Genomic DNA, 27346 nt, shown 5'->3' with positions numbered 1-27346 from the left:
AGTCTTTATATAAATCCAAGGGCTTCTATGCTGACATGTTTGACAATCTTTCGCATGTTATATTTCAAGAAATGTTTCACTTAGTAAACGGTTCTATTCAAAGATTGTTCTTTTGTGACAGTTTTCCAGTATAAGTCTATCATCAGTAAATGGTATAATGGGTAGGGGGAGGAAGAAAGTACTGAAACATACCACAGCATGGGTGAGCCTTGCAACTATTATGTTAAGTGAAAGAAGCTAGTAGCATGTTGTTATGTTCCTAGTTATATGCAACGTCCAGAATCAGCAAATCCATAGAGACAGAAAGTAAATTAGTGGTAGCCAGCGGCTGGGAGTAGGGAGGAATGGGGAGTGACTAATGGGTATGGGGTTTCTTACTGGGATGTTAATGTTCTGGAATTAGTGGTGATGGTTGCGTGACTTCGGGAATATATTCAAAACCACTGAATTATACATTTTGGGAGTAAATTGTATGGCATGTGAATTGTATGTCAATAAAATAACTAAATTAAAAATGAAATTTCAAGTATAAATCCACTAAAAATTCAGAATCTGCCATACTTTTGATTGATTCGTTTTGCTTACTCTTGAGGGCCTATCAATGTTTACTGACCAAATGCAAAGAGGGAGAAATAAAGGAGAGGTGAAGGCTGGGAATTCTGGGGATGAAGCGCACTTTTTTTTTTTTTCTTAGAGTCGTGCTTTGTCGCCCACGCCGAAGTGCAGTGGCATGATCTCGGCTCACTGCAACCTCCGCTTCCCGGGTTCAAGGATTCTCCTGCCTCAGCCTCCCGAGTAGCTGGGATTACAGGTGCACGTCACCACGCCCAGCGAATTTTTTTGTATTTTTTAGTAGACATCGGGTTTCACCATGTTGGCCAGGCTGGTGTTGAACTCCTGGCCTCAAGTGATCCACCCATCTCGGCCTCACAAAGTGCTGGGATTATAGGTGTGAGCCACCGCACCCGGTCGAGGGCACTATTTATTTATTTATTTTTGAGACAGGGTCACACTCTGTAGCCTGGACTAGAATGCAGTGGCTCAATCTCTGCTCACTGCAGCCTCGACCTCCAGGGCTCAGGCGATCCTCCTACCTTAGCCTCCAGAGTAGCTGGGACTACAGGCGCGCGCCATCACGCCCAGCTGATTTTTTTTTTTTTTTTGGTGAAAACAGAATTTCACTGTATTGCCCAGAACTCCTGGGGTCAACTGATCTACCTGTCTCGGCCTCCCAAAGTGTGAGGATTATAGGCCTGGGCCACTGCGCCTGGCCCACGAGCACTTTTTAAATGCAGGAGTCTTCCTGCCTCTGATATCTCATCCCTTATCACCGTGGAAACAATTCTCCTTTTCATAGAAGAGTAGACATTTGGGGCGGGGTGGTGGTGGGGGGGGATTTTAGAAAATATCTACTGCATCCAAATGCCCTACTCTACGGATGAAAAAACAAGGCCCAGGAGGAGGAAAGAGTTTGCTTACTGCCACCCAGTGAGCTGGCAAAGGGGCTGAGATTCAACATGAGGTTTCCTGCCTTCACGTATCTTCCGGCTGCCCTTTGCCTATTCCCTCAACAGTCAGGAGCCATCAAGTTCAGGAATTTGCAGGTGTGCTTCCTTGTGAACTGTGGAGAAGCAGCGTCTTCTCCCCAGAGGCAAGCAGGTCGCCTTGTGAAGTTTGATGGCTCTTCACTTGCACACTTACAAAAAAGACTGAGCGTGTGTAACGCCCTGCTGGATGTGTGCGGTGCTGGAGAGCTTGGGGGTGAGGGGAGGGCTCTCTCCCTTAAGAAAATCAGTTGACTGGAGAGCTCACATTGTTTTTAAGTAATACCTGGTTTTCATAAAGTCGCTCCTTCCGTTCCCAAGCTCTTCTTCTGTTTATTCAAGCCACCTTCAATTTGAAAGACTAAAGTCACAGCTTCTCAATCCCTACTATTTCTCATGGACCTACTGGATTGCTCCAAATGGAGTATTTGGGACTGAACTAGGAAGCCAGTTCAATCCTGAGCCCCCGAGGCAGGCACTGGGTCTTCCGTGGAGTCCCCAGAGACCCGCAACCTTCTGAACACGCATCCTCCCCTTTCCGCCGAGGACTCTGTCCTGCAGCCGAGCCAGGGCGAATGCACGGAGGTCACAAGGGAGGTGCCCTCGGAGGCGGGAGGTTTCTGGCCGCCGGGGCGACCGTGCTGATGAGGCACCTGCAGGAAACAGAGCTCTGCACGCTCCAGTCCCCCTCACCCGGGGAGGGAGAGGAGGTACAAAGGCGCTGGGGGTGGACGTCGAGCAGGCCAGCCTCGTTGCCGGGACCCCCGCCCCAGCCGGAGGTGGGAGGACCGCACCGTCTCACAGGGGGTGGATTTCTTTTCCCCTTGCGGGTGTGTGTGCGAGGATGGAGGTGGTAAATACGGGTTGGTAGAAGGAGCGAACCGGGGTGGAGGAAGTTCTCCTGCTTAGGTCTCGCCGCGGCGAGGCCCGCGGGCCGGGCGAGGCGGCGAAGGTGCACGAAGGTGCACGAAGGTGCCTGGTGGGCCTGGTGGAGTTGCAGCGGCGCGCAGGCGCACTGGGGTCCGCCCGCGGCCGGCTCCGCGGTACAAAGAGCGCCCCCCGGAGAGCCGGGCGTCCTGTGGGCTGAGGGAGCAGCCCCGGCTTCCCCGCCCCGGCAGCGGCCGCAGAGCCCGGCGGCTGCTGCGCGATTCAGGGTTTAATTCTGGCGCTTGCCAGCCGGGGCCGACTCCGCCCCCTGCGCCCCGCCCTTCCCCGAGCTCCGGGTCCGCGGCGGAGCGAGCGAACGGCCGGCAGGTCGGGAGGAGCGGCTGAAGGTGAGTGCCGCGCTGCGCCCCGTGCCGCGGCGAGGTTGTCCCGGAGCGCAGGGCCCCTACCTCTGCCTCGGGCTGGCCCCGCGCGGAGCCAACTTGGCGCGCGCCGGGGTTGCACGGCGGCCGTGGCGGTGGCGGAGGGCAGCCCCCGCGGGCTCCCGCGCGTCCGGGTGAACCCGGCGGCCTCGGGGCGGTCCTAGGGAGGGGTCGGAGAGGTGGCGTCGGCCCCGCGGCCGTCGGAGTTTGGCGCGCTCGGCAGCGGCGGAGCTCGGCCGGTCTGGAAGAGGGAGAGGCGCGCCGGGCACAGAGCGGCGAGAAAGTTCGGGCTGGGCCGGCCGGCGGGAAGGTGCGGGCGCCTGCCTACCCCGGCCCGGCGCTCTGGCCCTTGGATGCCTCTGGGCCCTTCCCTAGCCCAGGGTGGAATGGGGGACCCTCTCGGAAGCGGCTCTCCGTGGAGTTCGATGTTGCCCTTTGCAGGAGGGAGTGGCGGTCAAGACCCCTTTATCCTCGGCCCCAGAGGGGCAGGTGGCTTCGGGTCGCCCTCCGCCAACTCCGAGATGGCTTCGGCCGGGGTTGGAGGGCGGGGAGGTGGGGGAGGGCTGTGGGCGCTGCGGCGCTCAGGGCCGGCCTCTGGGGGCGGCCCAAGCCGGCGCGGACAGCGTGGGTTTCGGAGGTCCCGCGGTTCCAGGTCGAGGGAAGGTGTAGGGGCCCTCAAGCGGGCTTGTCCCCGAATGTTCCGTTTTCTGTGCCGCTTTGGGCAACACGCAGTGGCGCTCGCAGCAGCCACTGCTCCTTGACCGTTCATCTCCTTCACCTGGGTCCCGTGGAACTTTCAGAGGCAGCTGTTGTTGGTGGCTCTTGCAGGTCAGCACGAGCCGTGCTGCACGAGCATGACCTAGTGAAGGCCTTGGCCGTGTTAGCGTTAATAGTTTATGGCGTCCGCCAGCGCTCGCTTTCTGCACATGGCCTCTGCAGAGGGTCAGCCCATCTTATTAAATAATGGATTCTATTAGACCCTGATACCCGAGACTAATAAGGAAGCTTAATCATCCAGATGTAGAATCGTGCAGTTCCTTTCCTCACCTTCATTGCCCCCCACCTCTGGAGCTGAATGGAGATTAGGGTCTGTTTGCTTATATTGAATTCCTGAGTGTATTCAAGTTCATTTTTAGGTGGCGTAACAGCTAAGTAGCTGTTCATCTGCCAGTTTCTCCTTTCATCCAACTTTCTCTACTAAAATGTTGAGCACGTTTTATTTAAAAAAAATTGAAGTGTAATAAACATATAAATTTACTCTTCTAAGGTCAAAATTCAGTGGTTTTTAATATATCCGTAAAGTTATGAAATCATCACTACCATCTAATTCCATTTCGTTGCCCCCAAAAAGAACCCCTATACCGATTAGCAGTCATTCTTCCATCTCCCAGCCCTTCTCCCTCATTTTAAGGCAGCTACTTAGGAAGTTTTTCTAAGATAGAGACTGAGTGAGAAAACTGAGAGATGATTAACTTTGATCCTTTTTCTGTTAATAGGTTTGGGGAAAGGTGCTGCTGAAGCAATGGAAGAAAAATTAAGTATTGGCTGTCCTATGGGGAGGTTAAAATGAGTAAGGATGGAAGAGAAGCTGCCAGTAGAGGAATAATTGCCTCCTGTAGAGACCCACAAGTTGGGAATACATTTTATCCCCTTAGGGCACAGGGATGCTTTCTGGGCTCTAGACTTGCCAAGTCCATAAATCACTCTAGTCGAGGTTCTGCCTCAGCGAAAGTGAGTTCTGGGTGTGTGTGTGTGTGCGTGTGCGCGCGCGCTCGGCAGGGAATGTTAGAAGGAAAAAAGACTAGGCTTAAAAATAATTTTTTAAAACATCCAAACTGGCCCCAAAGAAAGAAACCAAAAAACCACAGGCAAATGGCCACTGGAATTGATACATTCAAGACTAGTTTCATTTCATGAGTATCAGTTCACAAATAGTTCTGAGTTAATGTGTGCATACATTATTAACTTTTTATCCCAGGTGGGAGGAGGAGGATGGAAAAGGATCTAGTTGGGGGCAGTGCAAGGAACTGGGAAGAGGAATGGGATAATGGCCGAAAGGGGCGGTGCTTGTGGGAGCTGAGGACTGTTGAGATGGAGTAACTATAGGGTGAGCAGATTCTGAAACAGCAGAGTGGCTCTGTGAAAAGTTGGACACTTCACTTTGGCTTTTTGTTGGATAATGTGTGCATGTTTTAAAAATCATTTTTAGTAAGGAGAGTTGAAGCTATCCAAATTATGCAACATCCACTACACTTCTCACTCACCCTTCAATAAGAAAAGTCAACTTGTTTTCAAGTGTTTCGGGAAGTTTTAGGCCTGTTGCATGGGTGACAGCTTATGCCATCTTTTTTTTTTTTTTTTTTTTGGTAATGTAGAACATTGACATAGCGAGACTCCGTCTCTACAAAAAAAATAAAAAATAACCGGATATGGTGGCACATGCACCTGTAGTCCCAGCTACTTGGGAGGCTGAAGCAGGAGGATTGCTTTAGCCCAGGAGTTTGAGGCTGCAGTGAACTATGATCATGCCACTGCACTCCAGCCTAGATGACCGAGCAATATCCTCTCTCAAAACAAGATGAGCGTACCATAGGTATACATGTCCCACACCCCCAGCCCTGCCGACGGAGTTTTGCTCTTGTCAGCCAGGCTACAGTGCAATGTCACAGTGTCAGCTCACTGCAACCTCCGCCTCCCAGGTTTAAGCGATTCTCCTGCCTCAGCTTCCCAAGTAGCTGGGATTACAGGCACCTGCCACCATGCCCGGCTAATTTTTTTTTTTTTTTTTGAGATGGAGTCTCGATCTGTTGCCAGGCTGGAGTGCAGTGGCGCGATCTCAGCTCACTGCAACCTCCGCCTCCCGGGTTCAAGCGATTCTCGTGCCTCAGCCTCCCGAGTAGCTGGGACTACAGGCACCGTGTCACCACACCCAGCTAATTTTTGTATTTTTAGTAGAGACAGGGTTTCACTATGTTGGCCAGGATGGTCTCAATCTCTTGACATCGTGATGTGCCCACCTCGGCCTCTCAAAGTGTCAGGATTACAGGTGTGAGCCACCATGCCAGTTTTTGTATTTTTAGTAGAGACGGGGTTTCACCGTGTTGGTCAGGCTGGTCTCCAACTCCTGACCTTGTGATCCGCCCACCTCAGCCTCCCAAAGTGCTGGGATTACAGGCATGCGCCACCACACTTGGCTAATTTTTGTATTTTTGTTAGAGACCGGGGTTTTACCATGTTGGCCAGGCTGGTCTCGAACTCGTGACGTCAGGTTATCCATCCCCCTCTGCCTCCCAAAGTGTTGGGATTACAGGCGTGAGCCACCCTGCTCAGCCCTTTTTTTTTTTTTTTTGAGATGAAGTTTCGTTCTTCTTGCCCAGGCTGGAGTGCATTGGGGTGATCTCAGCTCACTGCAATCTCTGCCTCCCAGGTTCAAGCGATTCTCTGCCTCAGCCTCCTGAGTAGCTGGGATTGCAGGCATGTGCCACCATGCCCGGCTAATTTTGTATGTTTAGTAGAAACGGCGTTTCTCCATGTTGGTCAGGCTGGTCTCGAACTCCCGACCTCAGGTGATCCTCCTGCCTTGGCCTCCCAAAGTGCTGGCATTACAGGCGTGAGCCACTGTGCCCAGCCTGTAGCTATACATCTTAAGAGTACATCTTCACAAATTGTCACAAAGTGAACATAAACATATAACAAGTACTCACGGAAAGAACCAAAATATTGCCAGCATTGCAGAAGTGCCCCTATACTCTTGTCCAATCACTGCCCCTCCCGAAGAGTAACCGTTCTGCCAACTGTGGATTAGTTTTATCTGTTTTCATGCTCTACACAGACTCACACGGTATATAGCTTTTAGTATCCTGGTTTCTTTCTCAATATTTGTGAGATTCAGCTGTGTTGTTGCTTGTGGCTGTAGTTCAATTATTTTCACTGCTTTGTAATATTCAATTGTATGACTACAATTTATCAATTTTTAGGTTTGAGGGGCATTTACATAGTTTCCAGTTTCTTACATGGTAAGTAGTGTGACTATGAACATTCTAATTCTAGTACATGTCTTGATACACAATATCCAATACAAATGTGTACATTTGTACAAATTCTATTCAGAAGTAGAATTTCCCAGTTCCAAACTAGGATTCAGTTTAGAGGTACAGTCAAGCGGATTTCTGAAGTGGTTGTAGAGTTTATACTTCTACCCATAGTGTGAGAGAGTTCTGTTGTGTCCTTTTTAAATTGGAAGAGCAGTAGATCTGCAGAGTTTGGCAAATGGACAAAATATGACCTATTTATTATTTTTTTTTTGGAGGCGGAGTCTTGCTCTGTCACCAGGATGAGTGCAGTGGTGCGATCTTGACTCACTGGAACCTCTGCCTCCTGAGTTCAAGCTATTCTCCTGCCTCAGCCTCCCGAGTAGCTGGAACTACAGGCACACGCCACCACGCCAGGCTAATTTTTGTACTTTTAGTAGACACGGGGTTTCACCATGTTGGCCGGGATGGTCTCCACCTCCTGACCTCGTGATCCACCCACCTTGGCCTCCCAAAGTGCTGTGATTACAGGCGTGAGCCACTGGCCCAATATGACCTATATTTACCCCATCCTAGCAGACTAATTATTTGTTGTCTTCACTTCCAGTGCTTTTCCATGTCTGTTCATGTTTTTATGAAGTCACAATTCTAATATTCAATTTTGTATTTTGTTTCTTAACACAATATCTTAATATTGCTTCAGTCTCTGACTTTTTAATCCCTGCATATGCCTAAGGATATGCTTTCATTTAATAATCCTCTTATTAGAAATGTGTGTTAATTTCTGGTGTTTTACTAGTACATACCGTCGTGGAAATCATCTTCGTGCATATAGTTTTTACCTCCCTCTTGGGTATTTCATAAATTTGAGATTTTTGTTTATGTGGCTTGGGATCTTTGTTAAACTGCTGCCTGCAGAGTTATCCTTGAACCTAATATGGAATTGATTAAAGAAATCTTTTTTATTGTTTTGAGACAGGATATCATTGTGTCACCCAGGCTGGAGTGCAGTGACAGGATCAGAGCTCGCCGTAACCGTGAACTGCTAGGCCCAAGCAATCCTCCCGCCTCAGCCTGCCTCCCGAGTAGCTGGGACTACAGGCATGTGCCACTGCACTCAGCTAATTTTTCCTTTTTTTTTTTTAATTGTAGAGATGGGGTCTTGCTAGGTTGTCCAGGCGGGTCTCAAACTCCTGGCCTCAAACAATCCTCCCTCCTTGCCCTCCTAAAAGTGCTGGGATTACAGGTGTGAGCCACTGCACCCAGTCTAAGAAATCTTTAAATTGCTAATATATTACCTGCAAAACGGTGTCTCATTGGGTTAAATTGCAATTCTGAAAATAATGGTGAGGTTGACCATGATAACTTCTTTAAAAATAGCATAAATTGAACCTTTGTGGCAATTTCATTTAGGAATCACTGATTAATTTTCTTTATATGGTCCTGTTTACAAAGGTATGGAGCCAAGAGCTTGAAAGGATATAAGAAGGATCATACCATAAGTAGTTGATTGTCCAGAAATTATATCTAATAATTAAAAATACCGGTTAGGCAAAATTCTTACACATGACCAAGGAGTGTTCATTCTACAAATGCAGTGCTTGTTTAAGTTCTGAGGGAGAAGTCTTTCTTGTCTAGATGGTTAGGAGCTGCTTCCCCCAAAAGTAAGATTTGACCTCAGCTTTAAGGAGTCTCTAGAAATTGGCTAGGGAGCAGACATCACTAAAGAGACACTGAGCCTTCTCAAGGAGAGAGATCAGCGGTGCATAGGGAGAGCCCTGGTTGACCACTGGACAGTGGGGTTGGTGATGCTGGCTTCCTTACCATTCTTTTTCTGGAAGATACCTAAAATAAGTGAACTAATATATAAGGCAAAAAAAGTACTTGGAGGATTTTGGGAGAAAACTGTTTGGTACATTCAAGTCAGCATCATGGGGTTTAATGGTAAACACCTGCCAGAGATTAGAATGCAGTAGGCTGCTTCTTTGCCTAATTATAGATCTTAACTCTTTTTCCCTCAGGTAAAATTCAGTGATCATTTCTCTAAGATGAAGGCTGCTAGACCAGCCTTCATTCAGAATAAGCCAATATCACTTAACTTTAGTAAACAGTACTTAAATTTGTATGATGTGCAAGGCCCTGGTGGGGGAAATCAGAGACTAGAAAGCTAAGAGTTCATAGGGAATGAATGTATAATGATGCAAAATTGTATTAATAGGCAAAATGTTAGAAATACTCAATATCGATATAAAAGGTTCACTCTGGAAAGGAAAGGGATGGAGAAATTAATGCTGAGTAGAGACATCTGGGTGATATTTAGGGGGATTTGGCCTTGAAAAATGTGTATGGGTGGGAATTAGAGTAAAGGGCACTGCATTTAGGCAATAGGTTTTGAAAAAGTAAAAGGTGGCAGTGCTTGACACATAATACCATGGTCAGTCATATGCTTGGAGACCCAGGTGAATGGCCATTTGAGATTGTACCTTTCTTCCTGTGACTTGTGACTGCTGAGCCAGCCTGGTGATCTCTGTGGAAATATTGTAGGTGTAGGCCCAGGCTGGCTACTTTTAATCTAGGATCTGTTGCTTGCTGTGTGACCTTTGGCACAGTGACTAAACCTCTCTGTGTGTGAACTTCCCATCTATAAACAGGGATAATAAAAGTGTCTCCTTTATTGGGTTCTTGTGAGGATTGAATGAGTTAAAACCAACTCTGTTGGTTGAGGCAGTCACTAACCTGTCCAGACTCAAGAACACTTAGAAGGGTGATTGGTATACAGTAAGTTTTAAACATGTTTGCTGTTATTCCCTTAATTTTTGAATTTCTGAATTATAGAATTTCTAATACTCACACATAGTGTAAATAATATAAACAACAAAGGGTTTAAAATAAAAACAGAACTCATCATTCTTGTCTGGTCCCAACTCAGCTACAGTCTTGGTTTAGGTGTGATAACTGCTGTTTCTGTTTTTAGTTCTTCTAGTGGTTATTTTAGCAAATTACCCCCCAAAATTTAGTGGCTCAAAAATTTGTTTTATGGTGTTTTGGATTCTGTGGGTCAGGGATTCAGGCAGGGCTGGACTGGGTGATTCTGCTGCTTTCGGTGTTGACTGAGGTCATTCCCTGGTACCCAGCTGGTGGATGTGCTGGTCCACAGGGTCCATAAAGGCTTTGCTCCCATGACTTACTGCCTTGGTGGGAGTAGCTGGAATGCTGGGCTCAGCAATGACTGTTGAGCAGAGCACCTACACATGTTGACTTCATTTGTCTTCATGGCAACTACATGTCTTCATGGTGACTTCAGCATGGTGGCTCCAGGTAGTTGAACTTGTGTGGCAGCAGGCTTCCCTCATGTGTTACTAAGGGCTCTCCAGAGAAACATAACCAGTTGTGTGTGTGTGTGTGTGTGTGTGTGTGTGTGTGTGTGTGTATGTATGTATATACACACACACAAGATTTTTAAAACAAGGAATTGACTTATTCAGTTTGGAGGCGGGCTAGTCCTAAATACTGCATTGTGGGCCAACAGATGGAGACGAGGAGAGTCTAGAAGACTGAAGGAGCTCTGCTGGAGAATTCCCTCCAGCTCAGGGAGGCCGGTCTTTTTGTTCAGTTCATACCTTTAGTTGTTTGCATGAGGCCCAGCCACATTATGGAGGGCAGTCTCTTTTACCCATAGTTACCTGATTTAAATGTGAATCTCATCCAAAAACATCCTCCAAGTCAACACATACAATTAACCATCATACCCTGCTAGGAGCACCTTGGGCAAACCAGTTGGAAGCTTCATGGCCTTTTATGACATATTATCAGAAGTTAATAATTTCCCTTTTGCCAAACTATTGGTTGTAGCACAAAACTTGCTCAGGCTCAAGCAGAGGGGACATCGACCTGCCACTTGATGGGAGTGTCAAAGAATTTGCAGGATAAAATATACTGCCAGTCTATGCTGGAGTTCATAAATTTGACAGTGTCTGTTAACTTCCTGCTAAGGAAGAAGTGGAATTTATATTCCCTCACACCTCTCTTTCCTCTTCTCCCTGCCTCCTGGTTTTTATTAGATATTTTATTATTTTTGCCTTATTATTTTTAGTTGTCTTCTTTTGGTTACCTTTCTGATTTAAAATAAAGCAGTCCATTCTTTACCAGGCCGTAGAGACATGGAAAACTCAGGTTTGTTGAAGGGTATGGTGTTGGGGAGGGACATGGCAGAAAAGCAGCTTTAAATGGTTGAGGCTTGACAATGAGGCTCTGGTTAAAACACTCCAGCCACTAAAAATGGGAATTGCCTATGAGCGTGTCCTCTTTGTGAGCCTAGCAGGTGGCATAATTTGACAGTTTTTATTTTTTCTCTTTGGCTTTTAAACTCAGATACCTGTTTGCCTTTTCCTTCCCTACACTTTGCATTTAAATTATGAATGCTGGAAGCAAATGATATTTTCACCAATGAAGAATCTTATTACAGACACATGGTTGAGTTGAGTGTTTGTATGTGGATGTGCTGTCAGAAATAAGTGCTCTCTTGCTTTTTTCATTACGAAAGCAATCAGTTAATTGGAAACAGAGTGTCAGGAGCCCTGTAACTCTGTTGGAGGTGTTTTGGGTTTTTTCTTTTTTTGGATTCATTTAGTTAATACAATTGAGCAATGGGGCTTAGTTTAACTCTCAGAACACATAACGAATCCCTTTTTATAATTATCATCCAAGAAACATATAAGAACCTCTAGTCTTGTTGGTTTGCATTCATTGTATATTGCAGATATAAACTCTTTTGATATTTGTCTTACTAATAAAATTTGACTTGGTTAGTGGCAAGAATGTGAATTTGTGTTTGATATCTGCATAATATTTTTGGCTAAATTTTTTCAGATTTCTGTTGTTAATTCTGACTGGTTCACCCTTTGACCTTGGGGAAAAATAGAACAAAAGCAATTAGAACAAAAGTAGATACTTTGGGAGGCCGAGGCAGGCAGATCACTTGAGGTCAGGAGTTCAAGACCAGCCATAGCCAACATGGCAAAACCCCATCTCTACTAAAAATACAAAAATTAGCTGGGCTTGCTAGTGCACACCTGTAGTCCCAGCTACTTGGGAGGCTGTGGCAGGAGAATTGCTTGAACCCAGGAGGTGGAGGTTGCAGTGAGTCAAAATCACGCCGCTGCATTCCAGCCTGGGTGACAGAGCGAGACTCCGTCTCAAAGAACAAAAGTTGAAATGAAACATAAATACTGTATTCACCTTTTCTCTTTTCTGTCCTACTCCTCTCCTTCCCTCCTTCTCTTACTCCCTCCCTCTCTTCCTCCCTCTCTCCCTCCTTCTCTTCCTCCTTCTCTTCCTCCCTCCCTCCCTCTCTTCCTCCCTCTCTCCTTCCTTCTCTCCCTCCTTCCCTTCCTCTCTCCCTTCCTCTCTCCCTCCCTCCCTTCCTCTCTCCCTCCCTCCCTTCCTCTCTCCCTTCCTCTCTCCCTCCATCCCTTCCTCTCTCCCTCCCTCCCTTCCTCTCTCCCTTCCTCTCTCCCTCCCTCCCTTCCTCTCTCCCTTCCTCTCTCCCTCCCTCCCTTCCTCTCTCCCTCCGTCCCTTCCTCTCTCCCTCCCTCCCTCCCTTCCTCTCTCCCTTCCTCTCTCCCTCCCTCTCTCCCTCCCTCCCTTCCTCCCTTCCTCTCTCCCTCCCTCCCTTCCTCTCTCCCTCCCTTCCTCTCTCCCTCCCTCCCTCCCTTCCTCCCTCCCTCCCTCCCTTCCTTCCTTCCTATTCATCTCAATAAAGCTGCTTTTTCCTATAAAAATAATAGCTTCAGGGTAGCCCTTTTTAGGGGATGGGATTATCCCTGTTATGAGATGGTTCAGCTCACTTTTCTGCCAAATACTCCCTCATCTCCTTTACCCAAATGGAGCCACAGACCAATCTAACCATCTTGGTGTCATATCCCCTTCTAGTCACAACTCTTGCCCCAAGGGTATCCTTACTTCTAATATCATAGATCAGTTTAGTCAGTTTTTGAACTTTATGTACCTGAGATCGCAGAGCATGTACTCTTTCGTGTCTAGCTTCTCTCCATGTTATATTTGTGAGATTGATCCATGTTGTATGTGGTTATGGGTTCATGCTCATTGCTGTATAGTGTTCCATCATGTGAATATACTGCTGTTCATCCTATTGTGCATGAACATTAGGTTTCTAGTTTTGGACCAGTATGAACAGTACTGTCATGAATGATTTTGTATGTATTTTCTGGTGAATATAGCTACACATTTAAGTTAGATATATATCTAGGAGTGCAATTTTTGGGCCATGCAGTTCAACTGGAGTAGGTACTGTCAGAGTGGTTTTATCAAGTGATATTCCCAGCAGTGGTGTATGAGTTTCAGTTGCACTACAGTGCTTGTTATTGTCTGTTGTCTTATTTTAGCTAATCTGGTAAACATGTGTTATTGATTCCCTAGATGACTAATGAAGATGAACAGCTCAAAAAGCGTTCATACTTTTTATTTTATTGCATAGCAAAGTAGAAAAACAAAGCTAGTTTGACCGGGTGCAGCGGCTCACGCCTGTAATCCCAGCACTTTGGGAGGCCGAGGCGGGTGGATCATGAGGTCAGGAGATCAAGACCATCCTGGCTAACACAGTGAAACCCTATCTCTACTAAAAAAATACAAAAGATTAGCCAGGCGTGGTGGCGGGCGCCTGTAGTCCCAGCTACTCGGGAGGCTGAGGCAGGAGAATGGCGTGAACCCAGGAGGCGGAGCTTGCAGTGAGCCGAGATCGTGCCACTGCACTCCAGCCTGGGTGAAAGAGCGAGACTCCGTCTCAAAAAAAGAAAAAAAAGCCAGTTAAAGAATTCATCTGGAGACATTGTATCAGTTGTTTAACCACTCTAGCTTTTCTGTTTCTCTACACTCATTTATTGTGTTTTTTTCTTTTAGTTTTATGAGAGATGTATTTCAAGGAATTTACTTCTAATAAAAATTTAAAGAACAGAAGTTTATGGATAACTCTACTAGTTCTGAGAATTAAGGTATTTAAAGGATGAAACTGCTCATACTGTATTACTCTTTCAACTTTTCTAATTTGTTAAATCAGTCTATTTATTTTTGCCTTTCACTTTGACATTTTTATAGGAGAATTTGAATCATGTTCTATAGTTTCCAGGAATTAAATTTCCACATAAATGTAAAAGAAAACTTGAGATCCTGATGCACCATTTTTTAAAGGGTAAAAGGGGAATTGTTAACGTAGGGATAAGCTATATATTGTGAGGCTTCGATGGCAGTGCTGTTAAGTTTTTGTCACTTCTTAGCAAATGAAATGCATAGTTTCAAGGAAACCTCACATGTGGTTTGATGTGTTTGAGTTCGTTTTGATTTATTTCCTGTTGACATTTTGAGATTTCTTCCTTTAGCTTTTATTCTGGGCACCTATTTTATTCTCTCAGTTGTTTCTTTTTAAGGCCTGTATGTGTCTTTAGGAATCCAACATGCAGCTGTCATCTAGCTTTGTACTTCTGGGCATATATTCCATCTTCCCTTAAATATTATTGGTGTATTGCTGATCAGGGGACAGACACAAGGTGGTCTTAAGTATCTGTAAGGTACTTACAGGTGTTGTTTGGCCTCTTGGTGGCAAGACTATGTCCTGGGTCAGATTATCTAAAGGGTTTTTGGAGAATTCAGGCTTCTGACCTTGGAGGCAGAATAAGATTTTTCTGCCTCCAGAGAGACACCAAACTTTTAACTCCTTTTGAAGTTATAATTCAGGAGTAGGAGGAAAGTTTGCTGAATTCCTATCAAGGAAAGGTGGTTGAGAGACATGATTGAAGATTGCTTAATTCATCACAGTTTCTCAGCTCTGGCATGAAACAGTTGGGAGAAGCAATTCAAATAACTGCTGATGAAAGTTGTATATTGTTTTTACTTTTTTAAAGTTTAGGGAATTCAGGGCTAGCTCCCAAATGAGATCATGTGAACTTAGTGATGTTCTTTCTGGTGGGTCTTTATTAGAGTCAGTGGGGAGGGAAGGGGAGCGGTTTTGGCTGTAGAGTGGGATCTGGAAATTGTTCATAATGCTGGGAATGACAGAAATGTGGGTGCGAAGTGCAGTGCAGAGACACTGGCTTGAGGAATAGCAAGGCCTTTTATGATGTGCCCAGGTGGGAGGGGAGTTACTAGGTTATACTTCATAGGCATTCAAAAATATTTGTTGAATGAATATGGATCATTTTATCAGTAGCATACTAAGGCTGTCAGATCTGCATGAAGCTATTGATTCACTAGTTATCATTATAGTGGCTTAGCAGCCCGCTGGGGGGTACCTGTCCTTCAGGTGATTAGGCATTTCATGCCTCCATCAGTGTAAGTTTGAACACTTGGGTTACGAAGAAATTTGTCCTAATGAGGTTTGGCCCCAGATGCCCTGCCACGTGTGCATCTGAGTGTGGTTTCTATTCTTCATCACCCTCTACACACACACACACACACACACATCCCTCTTGTGTTTTTTGGTGGGCTCAGAGCCACGAGGGAGCTATTAGTTATCCTTCCAAAATTCAGCAAGCTGTTTGTGTTTGTTTTTGTTTTGAGACGGAGTCTCGCTCTGTTGCCCAGGCTGGAGTGCAGTGGCGTGATCTCAGCTACTGCAACTTCTGACTGTTCAAGCAATTCTCCTGCCTCAGGCTCGCAAGTAGTTGGGAGTACAGGCATGCACCACCATGCCTAGCTAATTTTTGTAGTTTGAGTAGAGACAGGGTTTCACCATGTTGGCCAGGATGGTCTCGATTTCCTGGCCTCATGATCTGCCTGCCTCGGCCTCCCAAAGTGCTCGGATCACAGGCGTGAGCCACTGCGGCCCGGCTGCAAGCTGTGTTTTGTCCGGACGGTTTCGATTAGTTTTTAGGCTAATAAAGAACACTGTTTCTTTTTGTTTCTTTTTTAGGTTTATTTTAGCCAACCTCAGGAAACAAAAGCCTACTGTTAGGATATTCATGGGAAAATAGGGAAGCCTTTTTTTTCCTTTAGTGAAATCCTATGTGCCTATGGAGCTTTTTCACACTTTCTAGAGAAGGTAAGCATCTCTTCCTGAGAAAGAGTGGGGATAGTATGTCTGGGCTCAGTTCTGCCTGTTGTAGGGAAGGGTGTGCCGGTGGCTCACCTTTTGAGGTTAAGAATGAGTAATAAGACCTTGAGGATTCTTTTTTTTTTTTTTTTTTTTTTTTTTTTGAGACAGAGTCTCGCTCTGTCACCCAGGCTGGAGTAAAGTGGCATGATCTCGGCTCACTGGACCCTCCGCCTCCCAGGTTCAAGCAGTTCTCCCGCCTCAGCCTCCGAATTAGCTGGAATTACGGAGTCCCCCACCATGCCTGGCTAATTTTTGTATTTTTAGTAGAGACGGAGTTTCACATTATTGGCCAGGCTGGTCTTGAACTCCTGACCTCAAGTGATCCACCTGCCTCAGCCTTCCAGAGTGCTGGGATTACAGGCATGAGCCACCTTGCCCGGCCAACCTTGAGGGTTCTTAGCCATCCCCAAATGATCTGATAAAGTAGCCTTAGTACTGTGGAAAAAACTGTCACTCTTTCCTGCTCTGTCAACTTTGATAGCAAAAGGAGGAAACACCGCTAAAGGGGCTTGAAGTTTATATAGTTTATGAATCATTTTCTTGGGAACTTTTCAAAGGAAGTGTTGTAAACCTCTGACCTCACATCCAGTTTGACCAGATAACTGTGCTTACCTGTTGAGGCCCATCTGATTTGAGTCCTGGCTTAAAGCAGTTGTTCACATGTTGAAGTCTGTATTTAAGCTCAGGTCCCAGGCTGGGTTGTGTCATCCTGAGCCTCCGTTTCTCCCTCCTTGACCCCCAGTGACCCAGGGCAGTTTTTACTTTACCATTTCTTCCTGGCTTTTTACCTATATTTTTTGGCCAGACACTTCAAGGGGATCTCATTCGATGTAGGGGAGGGGTTAGGAGCATGGGTTCTAGAATCAAAACTCTACTATTTCCTGCGAGGTGTATGTTTTCTTTGCTTCTTTGTGTTTGGGAAGAAATATTAATATTGTCATTCCGTGGTGTTTAAGTGTGTGAAGAGGAGGAGCTGGGAGGAAGATGAACGAGGACCTAGGATGTAGTATTTCCTGACTATAAAACTCCCTAGGAAAAGTCCTCAAAGAGCCACCTTGTTTACTTTAGGCTAGAGGAGCGGAGAAAGGGCAGTGACCCTGGATGACATACAGTGAACAAGAGAGGTGGAACTCTGGCAGGAAGTAAAGGGTAGAGGCAGGCTCAGGGACCCAAGTCTTGTAGGAAACCACAACTCCATGAAGCCTATATGGAGTTTCTTAGCATTGTCTTTAAATTTTTTTTTTTTTTTTTGAGACAGAGTTCCTCTCTTGTTGCCCAGGCTGGAGTGCAATGGCATGATCTCGGCTCACCGCAAACTCCGCCTTCCAGGTTCCAGTGATTCTTCTGCCTCAGCCTCCCGAGTAGCTGGGATTACAGGCATGCACCACCACGCCTGACTAATTTTGTATGTTTAATAGAAACGGGGTTTCTCCGTGTTGGTCAGGCTGGTCTCAAACTCCCAACCTCAGGTGATCTGCCTGCCTCGGCCTCCCAAAGTGCTGGGATTATAGGCATGAGACACTGCGCCCAGTGTCTTTCAACTTTTACTAGGCACCTTATAATTGTGTCTTTTCCCCCAAAGCCCGCTGTCACGACAGCCTCTGGATATCAAGATCTATCAGCCTTAACTTAGTAAGTGTTCTGAGTTTCTCTGGACTTCCAACTTGTCAGGATCTGCCACAAATTTGCAAAAGGTGGTGTTGAATATTTTTCCTTCAGAAATTAAGTTTTTAATTCTTGTATATTTTCATAGGAGTAGCTATGAGAGGAGTCTTAACTTTGGGTATTGTTTTTCTTTGGCTTCTAGAAAAAAGTTTGAGAGCTCTAGTGATTTTCATTAAGTTCTTTTTTAAGCAATCATTTGTGAAACTATTCACATCCTCAGATCTTGGTAAGATTTCCATGCAGAGCCTAATACTGAAAAGCTAAAGAAGAACCTGGACTTTATGGAATGATTTCGACCTCTCATGAAATCCCAGACAATTACATTTCCTTATTTTGCCAGGAGACTGGTATGCCAGTTAAGTTTATAACCTCGATCCTTGTTTTATCCTCCATGCCTTTGGAATGGTGAGCTGCTGAACCTTGTCGTCTTTGAACCTACTGTTGTTCTCAATAAGGTCTTCTAAAGGTCAGACAAACAAGTCATTTAGATTTTTCTCCTCCCCTTAAAGCATGCATTTATAAGGCAAAAACTTAATGATCATTCATTCCATTCCATTGATCATTAAAACAGCTTTAAAAATGAAGTGGTTTCATTACTCATATTAGTCTAGTTATGCTCAGTGACTTAAAACAATATATTTTAATTTCTAGACTTAATGAGCCACTCCACTCTGGGACATACTTACGGCAGAGGGTAAGAAAAGAAATGACCATAGCCGGGTGCGGTGGCTCACACCTGTAATCCCAGCACTTTGGGAGGCCGAGGTGGATAGATCACTTGAGCCCAGGAATTCAAGACTAGTCTGGGCAACATGGCAAAACCCCATCTCTACAAAAAATACAAAAATTAGCCGTGTGTGGTAGCACGCACCTGTAGTCTCGGCTACCTGGGAGGTGGAGGTGGGAGGATCACCTCAGCCTGGGGAGGTTAAGGCTGCAGTGAGCTGTGATCATACCACTGCACTCCAGCCTGCTTGGTAGAGTGAGACCCTGTCTCAAAAAAATAAATAAAAATTAAAAAGGAAATGACCAGTTCATTCATAGTTATTAACACTTCTGCTTGTGTGTCACTTCTACTCGCCTTCACTTGGCTGAAGAAAGTCATATGGCCAGGCCTGCCAGCAACGTGGTAGAGAAGTGCGATTAATTCTTCCATCTGGAGATGCTATAAGTCACGTGACAATGGGGGATATAATCCTCTTTCAGGGAGGTTAGCGAATAATTGAAAACAATATAATCTACCATAATGGAAGACTGTATTTAACTCAAAAAAATTTAATGGCCTGTATTCTGATTCAGAAATAGTTTTTAGAATTGGTTAAATCTGTACTTTGGGTTTTATTTTGAAAAGGTTATGCCTCAGAAATCTGCCTAGATATGGAAAACAGGGTCTAGTTTTTGGACAGGACTGATTAATCTTTTATGAATTGGAGAGCTGTACCAACAACTTGGTAACTTTCCATTAGTTGTTTCCCATGGCTCCAGATCTGTATTTTAATCAAGAAATTATACTTCTTGCTCTCTTGACTTTTATGTCTTGATTTTCCATGCATTGTTAGTATCCTGTTGGTCAGATGATTTTTGTTTAATTGCCTGATTTAATATGGTTTTGGCAGCCAATTAAAAGTGGACGCTACTGTCAAGAGAAGGGTAGAGATGGGGCGTTTTGACAGAAATAAAATTTATTAAGGCCTCATCAGTCTGTCTTGGTATTTTTCTTTCAAAAATGAAACTGATGAACTGTTGCTGATGTTCTTACTAGGAAATTTCTGTCTTATATAAAAGATATGAAATCGGAATTCTTTGAAGCAAGATGACAAAATATAATAATACATTGCTGTGAGGAACAGAACGTTTGTGCCTCAATTGGTTATTCACCGTCTACATGTTGAGATTCTTTTTGTGGGGGATCTTGGCCATTTCTGCATGTTCACCCTCACACTCCTTTTTATGAGGTGTGGGGGCCATCTACTTAGGCAAGAGTCTGAGGTAGATTCTGTAATTTTTATGAGAAAGCTGACGTCTCTTCTGCTTGGTTGACTTTCAAAGTAGGTGCACCAAGCCTCAGCTGGTGTCAGACTGCTGCACTTGGGGTTCTTCCTGAGCTCTTAACCTGCTTCCAGCTCTTAATGAAAACTTGTTTTTGGAAGATGGTGTTCATTCATGAAATTTCATCAAACACTGGGCACTTGGAATTCTCTACTTTCTTTTCCCTCCAGATTCTTTTTTTTTTTTTTTTTTTTGGAGACAGAGTTTTGCTCGTCACCCAGGCTGGAGTGCAATGGTGTGATCTTGGGTCACTTTAACCTCTGCCTTCTGGGTTCAAGCGATTCTCCTGCCTCAGCCTCCCGAGTAGCTGGGGATTACAGGTGTGCGCCACCACGCGTGGCTGATTTTTGTATTATTGGTAGAGATGGGGTTTCACCATGGTGGCCAGGCTGGTCTCGAACTTCTGACCTCAGGAGATCCACCTACCTCAGCCTGCCAAAGTGCTGGGATTACAGGCATGAGCCACTGTGCCTGGCCCAGATTCTTTTATTGAATGAACGTCTACTATGTCTTCAGCTTCCATTATTTAGAAATAGAGAAGAGTTTAAGAAACAGCCACAGGCAGCTTATACATGGGTGATCCCTTTTGCCTCTCTCAGTGGCCCTTTTTTGGAGAACTGTTAGAAAAGTTGCTGTAGGCCTTGGTATTAGAAAATGTTGGCACATTTCTTGGGAAAATGTTTGATTTATTGAATAATGTAAATATTGTAAGAGATTGTGATTTCCTCATTGCTTTGACCAAATTTATATCCCACTGTTAAAAAGAAATGGAGAATTTCATGATGGTAATTTAGGTCTCATTTTACGATTCTGTTTTCCCTTTTGCTGAATTTATTTATTTTTAAATTAAAGGTAAATATCGTTACATCTAGTTTTGAAAGATGCCGCAAGTGTTTTTGGACCAAGGTTGGGTACAGATACATATATCATGGTTCCTTCATGCAGTCAAAAGTTTTAAGAGGACTCTGTGTTGGGGAGTGCACATACGCACAGCTAGATAGCACTCCTAACGCTCCTTTCTGTGCTCACTCAGTCTCCTTCATGGTTCTCACAAGCAGAGCATATGCTCTGTGGCATACTGGGGGTACTCAGTACTCTGTCTCAGTGCTGAGACTTGGAGAAAGGCATTCTTTTTGAGCCCTTTTGCTCATGAGGAAGGGGGTCCTGGTGTACCCCAGGGTTTGTTCTCCAGGCCTGGGACCCAGAGTGGGGTTGAACTGGCAGAAGGCAAAGACCATAATGGTTACTTCTGCAGGGACAGATCTGGAAGGGACTTCATGCTGACTTTTGGGTTTTTAAGTTGGTATTTTCTGATGAGTGACTTTGGTATCTAATAGAATTCTGTAAACTCTAATGCACTCCTTAAGCTTAGCAATGTGTGCCTGCCTGTGCTCTCCTGACCACCAGCCTCTGACCTACCCTGGTTTTCATTTCATTACTCCTCCCTTGGTGCTGACAGCTCATGGGAATTAAGCCAGAATTGGCCCAAAAGCTAAATGCCTGCACTGCTGAGCTGTGGTTTCCCATGAAAATGCCTTCCCTGACTTAATGTTAGCCTTTTGCTTGTATTGATGGATAATGCAAAACATGATCATCTGTAAGGTCTCAGTTCTTGATCTCTTTTCTGTAGACACTCATTCTCGTGGTGACCTCATCTTCTCTCATGGCTTTAAGTGCGGTTGATATTCCAATCATTATCACATTTAGGTCTCCAGCTCTGACTTTTTTCTCCAGTTCCACTCTGTAAGGTCCAACTCCTTCCCCAGTATCTACACCCGACTGTGTGGTGGCCACCTCAAATTCAGCGTCACCCAAACAGAATTTCTTATTTCCCCCAAACTCCTTCTCCCCACAGACTTCTAGTGGTAAAACCCCTAAACTTTGTAATCATCTTCACTCCCCTATCTCATACACCCTACCTTTAATTCAGTAGCAAATCCTGTTCCACCTTCAAATATATGTAGAATCTGCGTCGCCCTCCCTCTTTCCACTGCCACCATCCTCTCTCACCTCAATTACTGCACTAGCCTGATACCTGGACTGTCTGCTTCCCTTGCAATCCATTCTCAACAGCCATCTTTTAAAAACAAAAGTCACATTGTGGCACTGCGTAGACTCTCTGTTGGCTCCTTGTTTCTATGGGAGGAAAAGTTGTTACAGTGAACTCCGTGGCTGTCCTTGCCCGGTCCCTTGTGATTCTGTAGCCTCTCCTGTGCTCGCCCTCACCTCTGCTCTTCCACAGGTGTCCCTGTTGCCTCCCTTAGGGCCTTTGCACTGGCTCCTTCCTGGGGCTGGAGTGCTCTGTCCTCACCTCAGTGAGGTCCTTGCTCAGATGTCGCCATGTCAGTGCTGTGGTTATTCAGAGTTCTAACCTGTCTTCTCCTGGCACTCCAGGTCTCTCTTCATCCGCTTGGCCTCTTTTTTTTTTTTTTTTTTCCCATATCAAAAATTAACCAGTATTATTATGGAATTTACCTATTATATTTATTGTTTATTTTCAGCATATCCCAGTAGAATACGGGCTTTTCCAGGGCAGGAACCTTTAGCTGGTTTGCTGGTTGGTGGTACATCAAGCTCCTAGAACGGAACTGGAAACGCAGAAGACACTTAAATAGGTATTTGCTGTTAAATGAGCTGCTGATAAGGATTTACCATGCTGTTCAGAACCCATTATGTGAGGAAATATATATTTCAGTTCACTGTTAGGAAAACGTTTATTTCCTTGATGAACAGGGACTCCCAACTTACTTGATTCCCTCTTCTGCTTTGGCTACCAGGATGCCAGGAACTAAGTGTCATGCTCAGTTGTGAAAGTGATTGGCTTCAACTTGCTGGTGAAGTAATACAACCCTTCCCTTCCTTTCCCCCAGCCTTTACTTGATTAAGTCGTTCTGTAGTTTTTTGTTGTTGTTTTTTTTTCTTGACAATAACTCTGCCTTTTATTGTTTGACTTTTCAAGTAACTTTTGGGAGTGTATGGTGTATAAGAATTCAAGTCAATCTTCAAAGGAAGAGAATTCATTTATTACAGAGATTTGTTTATCTTAGCTTACGGCTGGTTTTATTTTAGCTTTGGCCAGGTTGGCACCATTGTTTCAAGTAGTATGTCACTTATTGTGGGGTTTTTTGTTTGTTTGTTTGTTTTTGAGACTGTGTCTTGGCCTGTCACCCAGGCTGAAGTGCAGTGCTGCGATCTCAGCTCACTGCAACCTCCGCCTCCCAGGTTCAAGCGATTCTTCTGCCTCAGCCTCCCAAGTAGCTGGGATTACAGGTGTCCACTATGACACCCGGCTAATTTTTGTACTTTTAATAGAGACGACGTTTCACCATGTTGGCCAGCTGGTCTCAAACTCCTGACCTCAGGTGATCTGCTCGTCTTGGTCTCCCAAAGTGCTGGGATTATGGGTGTGAGCCACCGTGCCCTGCTCGTTACTGGTTTTGATCAGTGTTCTGAAATAGTAATTTTGGGTATGCTGTCTCTCTACAGGCTTCTGTTTGATTGAATTTCACTTATACAGGTATTAACATGCTTGTAAACTACTATTGTCTATTGCTTTATTGCTTTGGTTAGTCAATCCCAAACTCTTGCTGCCTTTTTTTTTTTTTTTTTTTTTTTTTTGAGGCAGAGTCTCACTCTGTCACCCAGGCTGGAGTGCAGTGGCTCACTGCACCAATCTCAGCTCACTGCAACCTCCGCCTCCTGGGTTCAAGCCATTCTCCTGCCTCAGCCTCCCAAGTAGCTGGGACTACAGGCGTGCGCCACCACACCTGGCTAATTTTTATATTTTTAGTAGAGATGGGGTTTCGCCATGTTGGCCAGGCTGGTCTCAAACTCCTGCCCTCAGGTAATCCACCCGCCTTGGCCTCCCAAAGTGCTGGGATTACAGGCGTGAGCTACTGCTCCCAGCCAACTCTTGCTTCTTAAACCCGAGGACCCTGATTTCTGACAGAATATGTATACGTGTGTGTGTGTGTGTGTGTGTATTTATTTGAGACAGAGTCTTGCTCTGTGGCCCAGGCTGAAATGAAGTGCAGTGGCGTGATCTTGGCTCACTGCAACCTCCACCTCCCTGGTTCAAGCGATTCTCATGCCTCAGCCTCCTGAGTAGCTGGGATTGCTGAGATGCGCCGCCATGCCCTGCCAATTTTTGTATTTTTTTAGTAGAGATGGGTTTCAGCATGTTGGTCAGGCTGGTCTCGAACTCGTGGCCTCAAGTGATCTGCCTGCCTCGGCTTCCCAAAGTGAGGCATACAAAAAGCCATAGAATTTCATATTTTTGAGCTGGCCAGATTTGTCAATGGCTCTAATAAGTGCTGCGTTTTTATTTAAGGAGGCATGTGGTGATGTTAGCCCTGTGATTTAGGAGAATAAGCAGCAAAGGGTGGGCTGGTTTCCCTGCTCCCCTGGCTGCTGTTTCTCCATTAGAACTGGAATTGGGGATTTCACAAGGACCTCTTGGAAAACTGCACAGTTAGTTTTAAATAAAAATGCATTTGTCACCCAGAGGATCAATATTTTTCTAAAATTTCTAAAATAAAGGATCAGTTTGTTTCTGAAATTTGGTTACCTGAAGCCATTGACAAATTAGTTGTTTCTTATTTGGGTTGCTTTTAATTGAGTTCTGCATGCAAACCCACATGTATCCCTCTCTGCCTCTGAGGAGAATGGGGCCTTTCTTGGAGAACACAAAAGTAGGAATTCTGATTTTATTTTGTGATCTTAGTTACTTTACAATTATAAAAATTTTGGAGCTAATGAGAAACCTGAAAAATTCTGAAGTCTTCAAGGAGTGTGATCCTGGTGCTGTCTCTCAGGCATTTCTCCCAGAGAACAGGACGGCAGAGCAATGACTGTTCCCCAGCCCACAGGTAGGAGCTGGTGGGCAGCACCAGCAGCAGTAGACCTAGAAGTCTTAGACTTAGATGTGATTTGAAATATGGCTTTTATTATGGGAGCAGCACACATAAGACCATCATTGGTTCTCATATGGGAAAAACCCTTGAATATTGGCTCTAGGACAGATTTTAAGGCTGGGTGTGGTGGCTCGTGCCTGTAATCCCAACACTTTGGGAGGCCGAGGCTGGAGGATTGCTTGAGGCCATGAGTTCAAGACCAGTCTGGGCAACCTAGCAAGACCCTTTCTGTACAAAAAAAATAAAAATTACAAAAAATTATTTAAATGAAATTCAACAATGTTTTATGTACGTGCCTTCTCATACTTCAAAAAGTCAAGTTGTTCTACAAAACCGTCCATGAAAACAGTAGCTTTCTGCCCTGCTTTTCCCACCTGATTCCCTCTCCTCAGAGGAATCTCTCATCTATCTTCTGATGTTGAACCATAAGAAAATGCTGATATTTGACTGCTTTAGACCTGTGAAAATGACTGTATCTTGAGAAAGCATGCTTATCATGTCATTTCTTGATTTTTTTAAATTCAATTTTGGATATTTACTTTCCTCACACTGTGGAAGATGAAGATATAACTCTTATGACTTCCCCCAACACGTCTCTTCTCCCGCTGTAATATTAATATGATTTTTGTTTGATTAATATATAATGTTTATAGTATTATTTAGACTGGAAATAATTCACAGCCAAGACATGTAATTTAAATATTTCCTTCCTCATACAGCTTTTGCCCACCCAGAGTTAATCATTGTTTTGAGTGCTTGTTTTAAGTACCTGTCACTGACTCATTCCCAAACTGAAGCCTAACCTTCCTTTCTGTGTGTTTGCACACCTCAGGGTAGCTGTCCATTCATCCTTTCTTCCTGAAGGCGTCCCTTCTGAAGTTTCCAGGCCGTTCTGTACCTTCTCTCTGTTTCTCTTCCCTGGATACTATGGTATCCTCCTTCTTTGTGGTTTCTTTTGGTCTCTGGTTTTTGTGTGTTTTTTGTTTGTTTGTTTGTTTGTTTTTGAAATGGAGTTTCACTCTTGTCGCCCTGGTTGGAGTGCAGTGGCGCGATCTTGGCTCGCGGCAGCCTCCGCCACCCAGGTTGAAGTGATTCTCCTTCCTCAGCCCCTCAAGTAGCTGGGATTACAGGCAGGTGCCAACACACCCGGCTAATTATGTATTTTTGGTAGAGATGGGGTTTCACTATGTTGGCCAGGCTAGTCTTGAACTCCTGACCTCAGGTGATCTGCCCACCTCTGCCTCACAGAGTACTGGAATTACAGGTGTAAGCCACTACACTCGGTTGCTCTCTGGTCTTGGTAGAGAGCATTGGCCAACAGCTTCTGCAAAAGGTTACAAGGGAGATAGTCTTCTTGAGATTTGGCATATCTAAATTGTCTTTTTTTTTTTTTCTTTTACCTTCACACTTACTAGTTTGGCCAGGTGTACAGTTCTAGTTTGAAAGTCCTTTTCCCTCAGAACTTTAAAGAGATTGTTCCCTAAAGTTCCAGCTTTTTATTAAAAAAAAAAAAAAAAAAAAGAGTTTCCCGTCACTTCTCTTTAAAAGTTTTTAGGGGCGGGGCGCGATGGCTCATGCCTGTAATCACAGCACTCTGGGAGGCCAAGGCGGGCGGATCACAAGGTCAGGAGATTGAGACCATCCTGGCCAACATGGTGAAACCCCGTCTGTACTAAAAATACAAAAAATTAGCCAGGCGTGGTGGCGGGCACCTGTATAGTCCCAGCTACTCGGGAGGCTGAGGCAGGAGAATGGCATGAACCCGGGAGGTGGAGCTTGCAGTGAGCCGAGATTGTGCCACTGCACTCCATCGAGCCTGGGCAACAGAGCGAGACTCCGTCTCGGGGGAAAAAAAAAAAAACTTTTTAGGATTTTTCTTTTTGTCCAAGTATTCTGATTGGTCTTTTTGCATTCATTTTTCTGGGCACACAATGGCCTTCTCAAACTGGGAACTTAATGTTTTTCAATTATTGGAACATTTAAAAAATTATATTTAGATAACTTTCCCTCTTTTCATTGAATTTGCATTTTCTAATGTTGGTGGTCCTTCTGGGCAATCCTCTGATTATCTTACCTTTTTCTGTCCTATTTTCTATGTCTTGGTCTTTTTATTCCATTTTCTGGTGGATTTCCTCAGCTTTACCTTACAACCATTTTACTGAATTAAAAAATAACTTTTTTGAGACGGAGTCTCACTCTGTCACCCAGGCTGGAGTGCAGTGGCTTGATCTCGGCTCACTGCAGCCTCTGCCTTCCGGGTTGAAGGTTGAAGCAATTCTCCAGTCTCAGCCTCTCAAGTAGCTGCGTTACGGGTGCCCGCCACCATGCCCAGCTAATTTTTGTATTTTTAGTAGAGACCTGGTTTCACCATGTTGGCCAGGCTGGTCTCAAACTCCTGACCTCAGGTGATCCACCCGCCTTGGCCTCCCAAAGTGCTGGGATTACAGGCATGAGCCACCATGCCATTTTCAAGCTAATATGTCTCAATTTTTTTTTCTTTGAGGCAGGATCTTATTTGTAAGCTAGGCTGGAATGCAGTCTTATGATCACTGCTCACTGCAGCCTTGACCTCCTGGGCTTAAGCAATCATCCCACCTCAGCCTCCTGAGTAGCTGGGACTACAGGTGCATACCACCACGTCCAGCTAATTTATTATTTGTTGTAGAGATAGGGTCTCACTATGTTTCCCAGGCTGGTCTTGAACTCCTGGACTCAAGTGATCCTCCTGCCT

The 27346-nt window shown here is 45.0% G+C and overlaps 1 protein-coding gene across 5 annotated transcripts in view; it reads left to right on the top strand.

The window, feature by feature from the left end:
- KANK1 (KN motif and ankyrin repeat domains 1) overlaps positions 1–27346 on the top strand; it is a 276823-nt gene that overhangs the window by 31608 nt on the left and 217869 nt on the right. For 3 of the 5 annotated variants that reach the window (XM_055092206.1, XM_055092207.1, XM_055092204.1), the window contains exon 1: positions 2568–2818. The exons of 1 other annotated variant lie outside the window; for it this stretch is intronic. The gene's annotated coding sequence lies outside the window, so the exon portion shown is untranslated. Of the gene's footprint in view, positions 1–2561; positions 2819–27346 lie in introns of those variants that run through there. One more of the 5 variants, XM_055092208.1, reaches the window with a different exon arrangement.

The sequence above is a fragment of the Pan paniscus genome, chromosome 11 (genome assembly GCF_029289425.2).
Source record: "Pan paniscus chromosome 11, NHGRI_mPanPan1-v2.0_pri, whole genome shotgun sequence".
Lineage (NCBI taxonomy): Eukaryota > Metazoa > Chordata > Mammalia > Primates > Hominidae > Pan > Pan paniscus.
This window is presented reverse-complemented; position numbering and strand designations above follow the sequence as displayed.